This window comes from Anas platyrhynchos, chromosome Z (assembly GCF_047663525.1).
Source record: "Anas platyrhynchos isolate ZD024472 breed Pekin duck chromosome Z, IASCAAS_PekinDuck_T2T, whole genome shotgun sequence".
NCBI classification, from domain to species: Eukaryota; Metazoa; Chordata; class Aves; order Anseriformes; family Anatidae; genus Anas; species Anas platyrhynchos.
This window is the reverse complement of record NC_092621.1, coordinates 40,591,948-40,610,629: the sequence shown is the minus strand read 5'-3', so window position 1 is coordinate 40,610,629 and position 18,682 is coordinate 40,591,948. Positions and strand designations below refer to the sequence as shown.

General features: G+C 40.3%; 1 long non-coding RNA gene across 3 annotated transcripts; it reads right to left on the bottom strand.

The window, feature by feature from the left end:
- Positions 1 to 664: 664 nt before the first annotated feature.
- Positions 665 to 14,809, bottom strand: LOC140000681 (uncharacterized). Of its 3 annotated transcripts, none has more exons than XR_011805815.1 (4): positions 3,236 to 14,809; positions 2,626 to 2,799; positions 1,910 to 2,037; positions 665 to 1,791 (listed from the first exon to the last, which is right to left on the bottom strand). It is a non-coding gene; the product is annotated as an uncharacterized lncRNA (long non-coding RNA). The 3 variants fall into 3 exon arrangements; XR_011805816.1 differs by having other exon boundaries at positions 4,130 to 14,809; XR_011805814.1 differs by having other exon boundaries at positions 2,626 to 14,809.
- Between the last annotated feature and the right edge of the window lie 3,873 nt (positions 14,810 to 18,682).

Sequence of the window (18,682 nt, the reverse complement as noted above, 5' to 3'; positions counted from 1 at the left end):
TATTAGCTGAAAGGTGAATCATTGTTGTGTTTTCCTTCTAGTCCTGCTAAAACCCTCTAACAGTTTACTCATTATTATTTTTATTATTAATACTCCACTTCAGACATGAGGATGTGGCACTTTATTGTTGATACTAGTTGAATTAACATGCCTAAAAGTGTTTTGCAAGTATTTTTACTCCTGGTAAGTGGGTAATACCCTAAGAAGTAGTGAAAGTTAGCATGTAGATACTCATCTTGACAAAAACTTTCCAGAGTGAGTCAATGCAAATGTGTACAGCTAAGAGCAACCAGTTAGGCTTTCCTATTTCCTAAAATGTTAATGCTTATGCTGGTGAGCAGCATCTGTCTGTTTGAATGCTAATATGGGGCTTTGCTTCCTGTATTACATTGGTTATATTTTCGGTTTTGTTTCTTGTTTGTGATGTTGGCCAAATAATGAATGAAGCTTCATCTGTTTCCACAGCGGTCATGAATTTGATTTCATTAGTACTGAAATGGTCAGCTTAAACCTTTTGAAGGTTCCTGAATATAAGTGAATACATGTGAAAATTTAAATGTAGATACGGAGTTTGATGTATACATTTTGGAAAGTTATAGCTGTGTTTTTGTTCTTTGGTGTAAATTGGGGCTTGGCTTATGTAGTGTCAGAACAAATCAATGTAGATCGGGAATTTTGCAAAGTTACACAAGATTTATTTATTTATTTATATGCTAACCAGTGTAAAAAGGTTCATGCAGATTATGTGAGCAAAGGTGCCATGTACTGGCAAAGCATTGCCATCCTCATGCTATGATGCAGCATAAATTAGTTTTAAAAAATCAGCAGTATTGTAAAAGGCACACGCTTTGGCTCCTGGCTTGCCTGTGTCAGGAGAGTGAGAGCACTGCATCCTGCTCATTAGCACAGAGGCAACCTCAGCTGGCTTACTTATCTGGGAACCTCCCTCCAGAAGTCCTTGGTGTGCAATTGTTTCCACACATGTGAAAGAGTTTTCTCTTCGGAGATTTGTTGTCTTCTGTTTGCTGTTCTGTTAACCAAACTTAGAAAGTATGTTTTCAAATTGGCAGATACAATTGCTTTTGAACTCCTCTTTCGTTGTCCTCACACCCGATCAGTATGCAGTATTAATCCCAAATTAGCAGAAGCTTTTGCTTCAGAATAGGCATAGTGACTGCCTAATAGGAGAGTTCAGTTCTAGTAAAAGTGCCTAATATTAACTTGGCTGAATATCAGTTTCAGCCACTGCAGCATCAACCTGAGAATAAAAGCCTCATTCACTCAGATGGTCTTATTTATTAGCCTCTTAAAAGTTTCCATGAGTATGCAATCAGGACTTTTCAACAGAACTGCTATTTTTCTTCAGTTTTAGTCCTGCTCATATTTATTTAGAGAGGAGGAAAGTCGGTGTCATTAGTCAGGTCCCTGTAATTGTTTTGCTTGGAATGATCGCTTGCAGATAAAAGTGAATAGAGGTGACTTTAGGACCAAAATGCAGTGAGATGGAATACTCTTTACATTCAACAAATTCCCTTCAGATGGATACAGACATGACAGGGCTGGGCTAGAGTTTCAGATGTGGTACTTGTGGTCAGGGTACTTATGAATATTAGCATATTTAGAAGGAAAGATGCATTCCTCCAAAGCCGATTGATGCCATGAAAGCAGACAAGAAACACTGGTGAGAGCCTCCTGCTCTGTGTGATGTGTGTTTCCTGAGGGTTATCTACTCTGGTGGAGCCGTCTCGCTGTGGAGTACGGTGTACTTCCATGATACCATCCTTTTTCATCCTGTGGGGATGAGGCACAGAGAACTTGTATTTTACTAAAGACAAGCAGAAAGTAAAGATGACTACATGTTTGTTTTTTTTTCACCATTCAAGCATTGGTTCATATTGGTTTCACTCACCCACTTCCTTGAAGCACTCACAATTGCAGCGTGTGGCAAGTTTGCCAGGCAGCACCCAGAATTAGCTTAGCACAATGTCATGCTGGAAACAAGCACGGCCTGATGACTCTGGCAGGATGCCAAAATGGCTAAAAAAGATACAGTTGGTACCTGATTTTACTTCGACTAATCCTTTGCAGGGGAAATGTTCTGTAATAAAGACATATTTTCCCTTAGGGGAGTTACAGTTCATTGAGAATAGACCTGACAAAATAATGGGCAGCCTAGGGCTTAAACATGAGAGTAAAAAAAGGTATCCAGGAAAGTGTCTGCACAGATACAAGTTCAATTATCAAGAAATCAAGGAAAATAAGCTTCAAAAAGAGTCTCTGCAGTCTCAGCCAGTAACCCACAGAACTGGGATTGTTCATGATATATCCCCATCCTTGAAGAGCACTTGCCTCTTGTTTACTGTAACTGTGGCAGAAGTAGTTCCTACTTGTTATAAAAACCAAACCAAACCAAACCAAACAAACAAACAAAAAAAAACTCATTCTTTGCATATTTGAAACCAGCACTGTAATACATTTTGTTGTTTGCAATTAATTTTAAAGCCCATTTGAGGCTGGCTGGGTTATACTGCATTAGGCTGATTTGGGGCAGACTCCAAATACTGTTCAATTTCACATCTAGGTTCAGTTGTACTCGTCCCTGGGCACTGGTGCTGCTGCTCCTACCTTGACTTCTGGAGAAGCATCCATGCTTTTCCTGCTGTTTCTGGCAGGCTGTGTCTTTCTAGGCAGATGGAGATGGTTGGGTAACTGGAGGTCATCCGATGTTTTGTGGCTGTCTGCCACGTTGTACAGTGCTACTGTAGAATAACCTTTTGTATATGTGTCTCCATTTTCTTCCTTTAGTATACAGAAAAAACTCATCTTGTAATCAGGCCAATAAAGTAAATTACAGTGACTTGCAATTTAACAGCTGGAAAAACCCAGGTACCCTGTTACTGTCCTGCAGCCAGCAACATTCAAGAAACATTAACTGAATTGCCTAAACAAGGGGTGCAATCTATTAAAGATGTCTGGTACTGAGACTGAGCTTATCATTAAATCAAATTATTTTTCCATAGTAATATATATCATTTTAGGCCTAAAGAAAAAAAAAAAAATCACCATAGAAAGACAGCAATTGCTTCACAAGAAATCAGATCAATAAAGTGTCTAAGAACACATACACGTATTCTTAGCATTCTCCTATTGCTCTTAAGAAAGATAAATGTAAATGTTGGTTAATAAATGTAAAAAGCTACTACAAAGGCAGGGAAGTTAAAACAAAATTACTGACCTTTCCGGTGCTGGTAGAGCATCTGTGGAACTGGAATTTCCTGATATCTGGGCTTGCATCAAACTGAAACTTACCAAACATCGTTTTTTTTGTTGTTGCTGTTGTTTTGTTCGTTACATTTCCAAAATGTTATCTCACATGATTACCGTAAACTTCTAAAATATATATATATATAAATATAAATCAATTCTTGGCTTTCTTTTCTGATCTCTGCACTCCTGTGAGCCTGAAACAAACGTGTTATGCTCTGCACCAAATTAGTAGCCAGCTGACCAGCCAAGAAACACAGTTGTATCTCAGCTTTCATTAATGAGGTTAAAGGTTGGAATTTGTTTGGACAGATTTTTTTCTGCATATATGTAAATCAGTAGTATACCACAGGACTTTCTGCAGAGGTTGTTTCCATTTAAAATGAGAACACCAATAGGAAAAAAAATATTTTAAAATGTGTTCAAAAAAATTAGCGTGGGATTGATTTCAAGAAAGGGAACTCTGGGATAAATCTTGAAAGGTGCTAAATGAAAATGAAAGTTAACTACCTCAAGGAAAACTGACATATATATATATATATTTAATACAGAGCTCTTTTTGACCATTCTTTTATCAAGACAGTTTTTTGCTGCATAGAAATTTCTACTGATGACAGAATCGCAGGTGCAAAGTCATGGAATAATTAAGTTAGAAATAAGAAAAATTTATTGCTAGTTTGGTTTTAGCTAACAAAGTTACACATCATGAATGCCCTTGATTTGTTTATTTTTAATTTAATTAGTTCTATAACACTCATCATCATTTTCTGCCATCATGTTCAGTTCTGCCCCCTGGTTTTTTAATATGAATAATTTTCTGTTTATGGACTGAGCAAACCCTGCAGAATGCAAAGAGTTCTCTCACCTTCTGTTCTGCTAGCCAGCTGGAGCCAGTGGAGGTATTGATCTCTGCAGGACACCTCTGCAGGTATCTTTCTTTACCCAGGATTTATAAATAAGATTGCGATTACCTAATGTACCAGCAGAGGAGAAGAGGGCAATCCTTACTCTGTTCAGTCTGCTTCTATGAGTACAAGATCCAGTGGTAAGCCTAGAAGGTCTTTGAACAAGTCATCAGTCATCATAACAAATTACAAGTGAGTAATGTATATGACTTGAATTATAGGCACCAAACTTCCCAAAGGTGTTGCAACTGCTGGTCTGACTTCCCATCATTTATTACCAGATGGAAGGAGAGAGGGAGCCAGCAAAAAACAAATGTACAACTCAGTGAAAAGATGAAATTAATCCATGTAGTGTTCTCTGAGGCTGCCAGCCTGTCCTTGCAAAGACAAGCAGGAAGTAGAAGCAGAACCGAAGCCCTGCTGAAGCAAGTGAGTTTAAAACTTGCACTACAGTATCATCTAGGAGACCAGGCTGGCATAAAGCCAGTGCAATGCACTATAGCCAGTCACTGTGACTTTTGGAAACAAAAATGGCATGTCAGGTGGACTCAGCAGTCCTAATGAGGTGGCAGGTGAGACGGTGTCTGAGAGCAGTTTGTTCCAGACAGCTTGTTCCTGCATTCAGCACAAGGCTAATAAATGAAGAACAGAGAGTTGTGCAAGGAAAATGTGTTTGACTAAAGTCAATTGCACTTGATTCAAAGTAAACAAGGGAAAAAAGACTTGGCATGCTGGTGTTTTCAGGACAGTGTTTCTCCAGAGGACCATCAGTCTAACCCTGACTTAGATGCACAGATGATGTTCCCAAGTGAAGCACGGTGCAGGCACTTTGTTGTTGGATGTGCCCCAAACTCCAGCCTGTTTCTTTCCACAACCTATCTCGGAAGGAAAGCCCACCACTCAGTTGCTGTGTAAATCTACCCAAGTCTGAGCTGCTTGATCTATTGATCGATTACTTGAGTCCAACCAGGTGTCAGATACAGGGGAGACATGTAAATCCCCAGGGATGGAGCTGATAGAGGCTTTATTTTATATTGATGCAGGTGAATCCTCTTGATATGCAAACTTCAATGTCTGCTCTGTGAACAGGATATTCACCTACAAATGTCCTTATTAAGCTTTGAGCATTCAGCTTTGTACGTGACGATCACTGGCATTTGAAAAGCCATGTCCTGTACAATGTAATGGAACCTCTGTTATCACAAAAGTGGTGGTGTGTGTGGTTTTTCGTGGTTTTTTGTTTTTTGTTTTTTGTTTTTTTTTTTAAATGCTGTGTTTTTACACAGGTATGCAGCTAACTAAACACATATATACATTACTTTACTGGCTCTTCCACTTCTCTGCCATGAAAATAGTAGCACTATTTGATTATTTAGTTTATGATAATAGTGTATATAAAAAGCTTTCATCTAACAGTGTACGATTTTTTAAATTAGCTCCATAAGGAACTACAGTGAATGAAGGCATTATACAGTATTAATTGTGCTTAGGTGAAAGTGAGAAAAATGAACTATTACATTTTCAAATGCTCAACATGTGATGCTATATGATCTTGGGAGAGGACTGGGACAAAGACAAAACAAAGGAGTTTAAAAATATTTGGTGGTGGGAGAATAGAGGTGGGGTAGCTGGGTCCTGTTAGCTAAAAGGCTTCAATTTAAAGATTGCCTGATGCTGTTAGGCACATGCTATATTTGGCTATGTTAAAAATCAGTCAGCCTCCAGCCTTCACTCTTACTCGCTTGACAGTTAACTTCTTTGCTAAAGAAATATTCTGCGGTTTTAGTGTTTCTCTATATGTAGTAACAGGACTGAAAATAAATATTGTGCTATTTCTGTGGTAATGCTACTGCTAAATGTGACTAGCCTAGATGAAGACAGGTTAGATTTCGATACGTAAAATAAAATATGCCCTTGGTGTATCAGTTTGCCAGCAGTAGCTGGCTGTACCAATCCCTGCTGCTGTCAACCTTTTCCATTGCCCATGAACACAAACCATTACAAAAGTTACTGCAGTTCTCAAGATAGCTAAGATTCTCTGATTCTTAAGTCCAGCAAGCTGTGTCTCTTTTTTCAGAGTGGAGGCAGGGGCAGTAGGTCATAACCATCACACCAAGGGAGATGCAGCATCATAGTGGAAAAAAAAAGGGGAGCACCTTGAGCACTCACCCCAGTACACACCTCCCTTGGCCAAGTCATGGTAGGTGCCAGACATCCCTGTCCACTTGCCACTCCTCGGGCTGCCATGCGACAAGGTCTCCACGTGTTTCATCAGTTTTCACCAGTGGCCCCAGGTGTCTGCCACCAGTCTGGTGAAGGGCAAAGTGCTGGGGAGCAGCCTGGACACCCAAAGCTGCCTGAGGCTGACAGATACCTGCAGGTCTGATGAGAAGGCAAGCAACGTGTTGCCCATCACCATGACTGTGTCCCTGTCCTGCTTGGCTATGGCAGAATGCATTTTCTTGCCTATAAAGGAAGGGCTTCTGACAGTCAGACCTCTTGCATTTGTTGATGATGGTATTGTGCTCTCATAATTCATCAATATTGGTCTGACATCTTAAGATCATCTGGTTGCTGAGGATACATCGAGTAATTGTAGAATCATGGAATCACAGAATAGTTTGGGTACAAAGAAACCTTAAATATTGCCTGATTCCAATGCCCCTGCCATGGGCAGGGACACCTCCCACTAGGCCAGGCTGTTCAAAGCCCCATCCAGCCTGGCCTTGAGCACCTACAGGGATGGGACATCCACAGCTTCTCTGGGCAGCCTGTGCCAGTGCCTCACCACTCTCTAAGAGAAAAAGTTCTTCCTAATGTCTAATCTAAACCTACCCTATTTTAGTTTAAACCTCTTGCCCTATCACTACATCCCCTGACAAGGAGTCCCTCCCCAGCTTTCCTGTAGGCCTCCTTTAGATACTGGAAGGCCACTGTAAGGTCTCCCTCAAACCTTCTCTTCTCCAGGCTGAAAAAGCTCAAGTCTTTCCATCTCTTCATATGAGAGCTGTTCCAGCACTCTGGTCATTTTTGCGGCCCTAAGATGACTTGCTTGCAGTATAAGCACATAATGTAGTTTGTTCTCTGTTTAGTGTGTATGAAGTGTTTGAAACATTTTCTAATAATACTTGTAGTGACAGTACTACTCATGACAAAATGTCTGGATTACAGTATCTCATAAGTCACTATAGTAAGCAGGGTGTGGACTCCTAGAGAAAAGAAAACAACCCTCACTGTCTGGTAATAATAAGCCTAAAAACTCAATTTGTAATACATCTAGGCCTAAAGACTTGCCTACAAAATCTAGATAAAAATATGTTATATGACAGTTACTAGATGGCTTCCTGCTATGATTTAGGCAAGGTTGTGATGTATTGCAGGGAAACACTAGGATATGATTGCATGTAGGGGAAAGAGTTCTGTCTCGTTTTTTAAGGTGATGAATGATGTGTGCTGCTTTAACTTCCTTTCTTTCAACTTTCAGAAGGAAATGAGCATCCTGTTCAGCACTCTTCTATTCATGGCATTATCTCAACCTTCTTTGTTTAGGCAAATTCAATGTGGATGGCCTTGATTCAGAGTAATATTTACATCTTACCTATGTAAGTTAATAACTAGATGGGAAAAAAAAAAAAAAAAAAAAAAAAAAAAAAAAAAAAAAAGATTTTCCTAAACTGTTGCTCGATTTTTTATTTATTTTTTTGTTTTTAATGTAAGGTAGAAACTTAACTTTCCACCAGGGTCAAAAAGCCCTAGGATTCCCTGTAAAAGAGATTTAATTACATTGACTGTCAAATCTTCTGGTGCTGCCTGACATCATTTACACCAAATGCAAATGTACTCTCTTGCAGGCTGAAGATTATGTTCATTATTCTTGACTGCAAAGGTTTTAGCTTTACTTTGTTCTCATTTTATTACTGGTTGCAGTTCTTAGCTCCTAATAGTAATACTCATTTGGGTTTATGTTTTGCACAAGGAGGTGCTGCTCCATTGAGACTGCAGAGGGAAGACACTGTAAGGTATCATGCAGAGTGTTGTTAATTAGAGCTAACACTAAGAAAGTAGCACAGGTGATCTTGCATCCCATTAGATGCTGGGAACCCCATCTATCCATCATTGCTTCTGTTGAAACAGAGGGGCCTTCTGCTGAGAACTTCTTGTTGTCCTGTTAAGGACAAGGCTCTGTCACCAGCACCCAGTGAGAGCAGGCTGCAGGCTCCTCCGGTACATGTAGCTGGTGAAATTAGTGCCATGGCCGTGGGGTGTGTGCAGCACAGCACAGCTGGGAATCCACTGTGGATGTGCAGCACAGCACTGCACAGCACAGGTCTGTGCATACTCAGGTTAACTTCATCACAGATTCCTTGATGCAGGATGGTCTTCTGGTCAGGACCAATACAGCTCCTGCTGTCAGAAATAGTGTGGCCAGCAGGGCTAGGGAAGTGATTGTCCCTCTGTACTCAGCTCTGGTGAGGCTGCACCTCAAATACTGTGTTCAGTTTTGGGTCCCTCACTACAAGAAGGATATGGAGATGCAGCAGCATGTCTAAAGAAGGGCAATGATGCTGGTGAGGGGTCTAGAGAACAAATTTTAGGAGGAGCAGCTGAGGAAGCTGGCATTGTTTAGCCTGGAGAAAAGAAGGCTCAAGGGAGACATTATCATGTTCTACAATTACCTTACAAGAAGCTGTAGCAAGGTGGGGATTGGTCTCTTCTCCCCAGCACCAAATGATAAGATGAAGAAAATGGCTCTAAGTTGCACCAGGGGATGATTCAGTTGGGTATTAGGAAGAATTTCTTCACTGCAAGGGCTGTGAGGCATTGGAACAGGCTGCCCAGGGAAGTGGTTGAGTCACCATCCCTGGAGGTCTTCAAAACACATGTAGATGTGGTGCTTAGGGACATGGTTTAGTGGTAGACTTGGCAGTGCTAGGTTAAAGGCTGGACCAGGTGATCTTAGAGGTCTTTTTCAACCTAAGTGATTCCATGGTTCTGTGCTGCAAGACTTCAGGAATCTCAGCTTGTGTTTTGGTTTTCATGGTCTTTCTCCAAGTTCTCCCAATACAATTTAATTACAATTTAAATATTGTGTTATCAGTTAACCTCTGGTGTGTGGTAATGTTTATACCCTAAACCTCACAGACTGAAATGGCTTGTCTTACTCTTGCTATGACAGCATAGCTGGGAAAGCTCTGGGTCATCATAATCCCATCAGTCAGTATTGTCAAAGTTCATTTTTTTTCTCTGCTTTACCTTATATGTGCCTCACCACCTGGCAATTTATATTTTCCAGTAATTTAGCTTATGTTTTCAGAGTGCTAATTAATGGCTTTCAGCTCTGGGAAAGACGTTCTTTTATTTTTAACTCCAGCAAGCTATTTTTTGAATGATTGTATGATTTTATGTTTCTAGTTCCAAACTATTTAATTCTACATTATTTTCTCTTTTTATGTTTGTCACTGTAACAAAATAGACTCTTCAACTCACTTGCCTTTCATGCTTTGCCCTGTAATTTTTGTGATGTTGATTCTTTGGAAAAGGTGGTCAGTCTTCCCATTTGTTTATACAATAACTGCCACAGTAGGATATTTGGATAAAGTTACAATGAAGTCAATAAACCATTGATATTTTGCTGCTTTTCATTTCCTGTAGACAAGTTAATCTTTAACTCTAACAGCAGACATACTGTGGTTTTTTTTTTTTTTTTTTTTTTTTTTTTTTTTTCCCAGTGCATGTTTACTGAGTGAACTACTGCACCTGGACTGCATTCTCCTTTAGAATGGATCCACCACATTTTCTTCTCTGTTCTACTGCATTTCTAAGGTTTACGTGGGCTTCCCTTGCCACTTGACTTTTTGCATGAGCCCTCTTTTAATGTGCTGTAGAGCAGTGAAACTGCATCACCAAACCTCTCATCTGCCCAGCAGCTGCAGTCCTTATGGCAGGAATAATGGAGGATAATAATAAAGGATCAAATGGGCTCTGAAGCTCTGAAGCCAGGATCTGCAGTGGAACTGCAGGACTGGAGTTGATTCAGTGAAAAAAGGTGCCAAAGACCTCTTGAAAAATACTTAAGTATTACTTGACAGCGTTTTATCCAACAGTCTAATCCTTTTCAGCAGCTTGCCATTCAGCACTCAGAATGACATTTTTTGAATAAACCTGCCATTTTCTTTAATAAAGGCAGAGACTCTTCCATCTGACAACAGACAAGAAGTTTAAAAGGCGGAATAGTGTTGTGGTTTTCTTTTTTTCTTTTTTTTTCTTTTTTCTTTTTCTTTTTCTTTTTTTTTTTTTTTTCATTTTTTCTTTTTCCTTTTTTCCTTTTTTCTTTTTTCTTTTTCTTTTTTTTTTTTCTTTTTTTCTTTTTTCTTTTTCTCTCTGGCTGAAGCTCTTTTGTGTAAGAATTTTGAAGTTGATAGCTTTTCTTTCTGAAACTCTGCAGAATCCAGGGTACTGTAGCTTTTAATGCTTTGTTGTGTTTTGCTTCGTTGCGTTTTCCTGACTTCTGCCTGGCATTTTTCAGATGTCAGTTTTTGAGACTTGCCATCAGCCTGAGCCACCCCCAGCCTGGTAGCCTGCATTTCATACTGGTTTGTACCACAGCCTTAGAGAGAGACACAACAAACCTGACATCAGAAAAATATCAGAGCAGTACTTCCTCCTTTGCTCTTACAAAGTGTGGACAGCATGCAATATCTGCACAGAGCTCAGCAGACATCAGTGCAGACGTACATGTTGGACTGCATTTACAGACAGCACTTACAGTGTTTTTCCAGAGGGGCTTTGAAAGTATGTGTCTGAGACCTGCAAGTCTTTGGCTTTTGGTACTGAAACTGATCCCCTGCTTGGAGCTGATGTGCCAGGCTCCATAGAAAGCACAAACAGAAGGCACAGGGAGAGATCAGCTGCACAGGGCTGGCCAAGGCACAAGTGTGGAGAAGAGCTTGTCTTTAACCAGCTCATCTCTACAGAGCTGGTGACTTCTTCGGAGAAGGGATCAAATTCCTGTGCAGACAGATATGTATTCCCCATTCACTTACAGACAGAGGGCACGTGGGTTCTTTTATAAACTGGGGGCATGTGGCTCTTCTAAGATGGAGAGGAAGGAAGGGAAGGGGAGCTTTCTCTGTGTGCCTACAGCAGATTGTGTAGACTTAAAAATGAACAAGGCACTGAGCTGTACAGCATGGGCCAGGCCAGGTGGAAGGAAATATATAGATTTACATCTTCAGGTAAAGAATAAGTGTTCAAAGACGAGAGATTGATGGAGAAGATACCTCTTAATTTATATCCCCATGGCAGGGATATCATTTTGGGCAGAACTATCCACGTTCAAACATCAGATGCTTTTTTGTGCTTTTGCCAGCCTTGGCTGGCAACATGAAATACAAAATGTATTATGTAGTCTACTGCCACTTAAGTGGTACTACATATGGGAAAGAAAATTGGAACTGGTGCTGTTACTTGAAAAAAAATCATTCCGTGGCTACTTTGTGTTGCTGATATTTTTCCTTCCATTACTCTTGCCAACAAATGACACAGAGCGCTCTGCAGAATGTGAAATCATTTTGGTGGAATTTTTTTTTTTTTTTTTTTTTCCAGCAATTAGAGAGTGGCACTCAGCAAACTTTAACCAAATACTGCCTTCTGCCAAAAAGCATTTATACTACTGTAACCCCAATGCATACATATAAAGAGTAACACTTCCATTGAGATATTCTGATCTACTACTTCTAAGAAAAGCTTTCACATGGGATTGTTAGACTATATATTAAAGATCAAGTTCCCATCAAAGGTCTGCATAATGTGGTTTCTCAATCTAAAGTGTCCCAAGTACCTGCTCCTGCCCAAAGAGATGATCACCAGCTACCCACTCACACACACACATGCATACACCTAACCTTTTTTACAATAGGATTTTAAAGGATCATGCAAGCTAAGCGATACAGAACTTCTTAGCCAAGAGGCAGCATGCATGGAAATAATCACACAAAACAGATTTGCTTTCCTGCAGTTTGTCAGTATAGCTATCTTTACAACAACTTTTACATGGACAAAAGCCACGTATCTTCTTAGAGCCATACAAAAGAGAAGATTGACCTGATTCCCCTTCATGTCTGAAAGATGACCTGGACCAGCATAACCTGCTTTCCTCCTGACTGCACTCCATGAAGGAGTGGGAAACATCTCTTACCATCCCAGTGTTCTATCACACAAATTAATTAGTCTGTGGCATCCCTTGAGAATGTGAACAGAGGCCAGTGTTGGCCACAACAGTACTGCACCATTTCCCAGCCTATTATTATTATTATTAATTATTATTATTATATTTATTTTATTATTACTATTTTCAGCTTCAGCTGCACTAGTTGATCCTCTGAAATACAACTGCCAGTAATGGGCAGGTATCTTTACATTATGTGCAGTATGCAGCCTGCCCATCTCAGCCTGTAATCCTGCTATTAATGTAAGCTAACTTTTAACCAGCTTTAATTGCAGGCAGATGTGGCTGGCTCCTGTGAAGAGAATAGTAATTTAGAAATAATGCAGGAGTCCCCCCAGGTCATAGATGGCACAGCTTCTCTGGGCAGCCTGTTCCACTACTTAGTTATCCTGCCAGGGAGGCTTTGCCCCTTCTCTCCATCTGGAAACTGCCCTGTTTCTGTTTGTGGCCACCACTGGCAAAGGGCCTGGCATCTGGTACCCCCTCAGAGGCACAGGAGATACCTCCAAGCTGCCTTTCTCCAGCCTAGCTCCTGACGGCTCTCCTCACAGGGTTCTATTGAAGCCTTATTTATGTACATCCAGACCAATAACATCTACTTCCCATCCTCATCCACAAATACCGTCATTTTATCACAGAAGATTATCCAGTCAGTCAGACACGACTTAGCCTAGGTAAATCCTTACTGACTGTTTTCAGTCACTGTCTTTTCCCTTGTGTCCTTGCTCATGCACAAGAGTTCATGCTCCATCCATGATTTTCCCAGGGACCAAAGATGACACCAACCAGCCTGCAGTTCCCCAAGTTGTTCCTTTACCCTTTTATTGAAGATGGGGACAACGTTCGCTTTTCTCCAGTTACTGGGGGCCTCCTCTCACCACCACGACCTACTACAGCTGATGGAGACTGGCTTCGTGAGGATGTCAGCCAGCTCCCTCAGCACTCGTGGGTGCAGCACAACAGGTCCCACGGGTGTGGATAAGTCAAGGGCCCACATGGAAAGCACCAAAAATACCTCAGCTTCTGTCATTAAATCATCCCCTCCACCATCCAGCAGCTGGTTCAACTCTGCTGTCTGAAAGTAGCTTGTGACTAGTGCTGAACCACTAACTGTAGTGTCTTAGACAGAGCTATGTGAAGTATTTTGATATGTTGAGTGTCATTCTGTTCCACCACAACTGTCATTTTCCACCATTTGCTACTTTTAACATGTTTTTAATTTTTTGAGAGACTGTTCCAGCCTGTGTCATTCATCTTCAGTTTGATGAAAGGCCCCCTTGTGAAGGATTTTCCCTCTCATTTAAAAAAAAAAAATTCCATATGTGGCTATTTTTAATGCTAGAAAAAAGCTTAGTTGGTGGAAGTTTGTCATAGCTTCATGCAAATTAACTGAAGTATATGGATTACACAGCTGAGCTGCCAGTCTAGCAGATATAATATTTGCTGAGTGCTCTTCAGGCTATTGGTAAAAATTCATGCTTTGAAACTCAAGAAAGGTGGAAGCCTGCTGTACTGACTGCAGGTCTGATACATTCATGGGTAAAAGCAACATGACTTCAATAACAAAATCTAGTAGTATATAGTTCAATACTATTTTAGTTAGACTTGAAAAATACTGAGTTTGTGTGGGCTTTGAGGGTTTGTGGATTGCATCCCCATGAAGATAGACCAGAGAAATTTAGAAACTGCTGTTCTTTCCCGGAGTGTTTATTTTGAAAATGCTAATGCCAGCTGAACCTGACAGATGCAACTGAGAGTTTCATTTAAAATAAAACCATAGATCATTTTAATTATTCTCTGCCAAATAAACGGCAGCCATGAAAAAGCTATTATTTTTAAGACAGTTTCAGATTCTGAATTTACAAAAAAAAAAAAAAAAAAAAATCTAAGAAATAGCTTACAAACGAATAGCTACCAAAGTCATAACTGAAATACATGATATAATCCATTCTTTAGGTCCCACGGTCTCTTCACCAGCTAGGTTTCAATACCATTTCTACATAGGAACTGAAGCCTGAAGAAATGAAGAAACTGAAGAACTGAAGAAATGATTCTGCTCTTTCTTTCTCTAAATGAATGAGCGTGCCTGTCAGTTGTACAACAGCGCAGAAGTGACTGTGCTCAGTTTAAAACATTTCTGTTTGTTTGCTTCTTACGTAAGCTCCAATTGAACCTAAGAAATATGTTCTGAGCATTATGTTAAAATAATGAAAACTATTTCTAAATTATGAAATTTAATCTACATTCATGGCTTAGATTGCTATTTTATCAGGAATGTCAGGTCATTACTTTTACACTTAATTTATCAAAATTGTAAATGTGATATATGTAGTAGTTTGTGTTTTCAATTGTAATTAATAGAGGAAAAAAAGTATGTTTTTAAAAATTTTGCTGATTAGGAAGTACCTAGAAAGATTTTAGCTGCTGAGAGAAACCTTTCATTTTCCTTGTGTATCTGAATACTATAATCCCTGTGTCATTTTAAAAGTTTTTTGCAGATTCAGTGTAGACTGAAGGATAAATTTGGACAGATAATCAACTTATGGATTCTCCTGACTGTATGTGGGTTAAAGGGTACCTTGCATCCTATCCTCAGTCCAAGTGGGAAGCTGGGGTTAAAAAGAGGCTGCCTTCAGGAATAAAGTGACTAAGTGGTGTTCCACAGACTAACTGAAGTTGGTTTTACTGTAACTTCACTTCTTGTACCTTGGCCACCTGCAGTAAAGTTTAAGCAGGTCTGCTGTTTTTACTGTCAGATTTGCCTGTTCTTCCCAGCAGGTCATGTCAGAAGAACAAAAGCAGTCAGGAGACTAGACTGTGAACCAAGGAGGCAGGAATGGGACAAGTCTTGTTTGCTAAGAGAAAGACCACAAGACTGGAAGTGATGGAGGCAGGCCTTCTTTTTTTCTGTGCACTCAGATGCAGTGGTTAAGCAGGCAGGGGAGATATAAAAAGCAGAAAAGGCAAAATGCTTAATTAGTTCTTGAATCCTCCTGGGAGGACAAAACAAAGTTTCTTTCTGGTTCTTCCTGTTTTTGGTCATCTGAAGGGAAGTGCTTCTGAAGGTCCGTGGCCAGAGGGAGCAGGCATGGAAGCGAGGGCATTATCTCTGTTACTAATCACCATGTTTTCTTATCTTTATAGCAGAGCAGCAATTCAATTTAAATTTAGGAAGTGGGCAGCAGGCCTGCTGCTTGTGTTTTATTTCCTGGCAGATGTCCTTAAAGAAGACATACATGACTTGTGCAGTCTGGATTTTATTTATTTTATTCTGAACTCTAAATTTCATTGCTGTCTAGTTGCTTTGAAGAAGTTGTGAATCCTGCAGTCAACAGTTGCTAATTGTTATGGGGCCATGTGCACAAATGAGGGAGAAAGTGATTTTGGTCTGAGCACCCCAAAGTAGGTTCATCTGGAGCTTGCTATGATGCAAGGCTTACAAGTGTGTGATATCTGCCCTAGACTTGAAAATGCGTAAGAGATGGCTGGGATTTAACTCCAAGTTAAGGAGGACAGCATTTCAGCTCCTGTTTGTGGAGGTGGTATTACAACATCAACCTGATAATCTAGTTTTAAGAGCTAATTAATGTTTAGCTTCCTGGCATGGGTAGCATGCCTAATTATAATCAGCCTGTTATTAAACAAGATTAAGAATGTTACCTACAGAGAGGTGGTGGGAAGTCTTCTAGTATTAGTCTTCCATACTAAACTAATTACACAACAACATTGGGAAATCTCTTTCCAGCACCACAAATGCAATTCACGTAAGCGGTGCCAAAATACACTAAGGACTCACTTATAACCATTGATGACATCAAGCTGAGTGGTGAGGTTGATATGATAGAAGGAAGTGATGCCATCCAAAGAGACTTGGACAGGCTGGAGAAGTGGGCCCACATGAACCAAATGAGGTTCAACAAGACCAAATGCAGGGTTCTGCGCCTGGGTCGGGTCAATCGCGGACGTGAGCATTGACTGGAAGAACTCACCGAGAGCAGCCCTGCAGAGAAGGACCTGGGGGTTCTGGTGGATGGAAAGCTCAACATGAGCCAGCAGTGTGTGCCTGCAGCCCAGACGGCCAACTGTGTCCTGGGCTGCATCAGCAGAGGGGTGGCCAGCAGGTGGAGGGAGGTGATTGTGCCCCTCTGCTCTGCCCTTGGGAGGCCCCACCTGGAGTGCTGCATCCCGGGCTGGGCCCCCACCACAAGAAGGATGTGGGGCTGTTAGAGTGGGCCCAGAGGAGGGCCACAAAGATGATCAAGGGGCTGGAGCACCTCTCCTATGGAGAGAGCACCTCTCCTAGGCTGAGAGAGCTGGGGACGTTCAGCCTGGAGAAGAGAAGGCTCCAGGGTAACCTTATTGCAGATTTTCAGTACTTAAAGGGGGCTTACGGAAAGGATGGAGAAGGACTCTTTATTTGGGTAGATAATGATAGGACATGAGGGAATGGTTTTAAACTAAAAGGGGAGATTTAGATTAGAGGTTAGAAAGAAATTTTTCACTCAGAGGGTGGTGAGGCCCCGGCACAGGCTGCCCTGAGAAGCTATGGATGCCCCATCCCAGCAGGTGTTCAAGACCAGGTTAGACGAGGCCCTGAGCAACCTGTTCTAGTGGGTGGCATCCCTGCCCATGGCAGGGGGGTTGGAACTGGGTCATCCTTGAGGTCCCTTCCAATCCAGGCCATTCTATGGTTCATGATTCTATGACTGATGCTAAACCACAAACTTCACTTTCCCTTCCTATGATAGACCAGTTAGTAAGAGAGTCTTGGAAGCCATATGGTAACTTCAGTTCCTGACCCTGATGTGTAGCAAAGAAAAGGTGATTGGAAAGAAAGAAGAAAAAAAAAAAAAAGAGAGAGAGAGAGAGATACAAGGTTTACAAGGTTTTGATTCAGAAAAACTAATTTCTGTATTGTTAGTGAAGACTTTAATAATTAAACTTTGCTAATCAATTTCCGAAATACTGCATGTTTAAATGAGACAAGGATAAGGTCGGGTACCTGAAAAACAAATAAACAAACAAAACAAAAAAGGTAAGTAAGATTAATACAATTACATGGCACAAAGTAAAATTTAACCACTTGTCTGGGACTAGAGCTCCCAGTGGAACAGTTTGAATATCCTGTAGTGGAGCACTTTAAACAGATTTTTAACAGATGGCATCTGCTCAGGGCCCTTCCAGACACTATATTTAGTTGAGTATTTTTTTGGTATCTTTTCCTTACACAACTTGGATTTGGGGGAAAAAATCTATTTTTTAGATACTTTGGCTTGGCTTTTAGGATTTTGTAATGTTCTTAACTTTTTGTTGTCTTGACTTTTAGTATTTGGTTGTATTCTTAATTTTTTATTGTCAAGTTCTGTTATAGAAGACTAAACTAAAATGGCTGCTAGGAGATCCTAGAAGAAACCACCCATGTGTAGGACTCCATCAGCAAAGCTCAGCTTCAGAGCCACAGAATTTAAAAGAGGGCATTGAACAAAGTATTTCCCTGGCCAAAGATGCTGTAACTTAAGGCAAGGCAAATAAGGAACACTATAATGTAAATTCACAGGGACCATTTGAGGTTATTACACAATCCAGAAAAGGGGTAGGTGTGTGGGTGAGGGGGTGGGGGGTGGGGGGAGAGTGGGAACAAAAACGAACAAGGAAACAAACAAGAAACCTCTTATTTCTGTGCATAGTAAGAAACTGTTCAATCAAAAAATAATAATAATAATTGAAAAACTCGACACAAACAAGAAAAATAACTTGATAAATCATGTTAGTATAGATTCTTGGAAAGTGAGTAATGGTATTCGGAAAAGGTTGAGTGAATGATTTGAGAGAAACAACATAACCTAAAGGGCATAGCATTTTTCTGTCTGCCATCTACAGCACCTGAAAGGCTCCTTGTCTGTCAAAAGCAGGTTACTATTACATTACTACATTGCAGTCTAAGGCAGTAAAAGGACGATTAAGGAAACATATATTGGAAAGAAGATAATTTGAAAATTATGAAAACTGGTCTACTGTGTTACTGAACCATTAAGCTGAGAAAGAATGGTATTGTCAACTCATGGAAAGCCATTTTACATAATACAATTTCCCCTGTTATAACTGATTGAAGAGGTGGTCACTGCAATATTAGAACTTCTGTGTATTTTACAAGAAATACACAAATAAAAATTTTAAAAGTAAATGAAGCTATAATTAAATACAATCAAATATTGCAACAGAACTTAAATTATGTTTGTTATTTTTATGGCTGCCATTCAGAGCTTGCAATAGCACTGAACCTGGA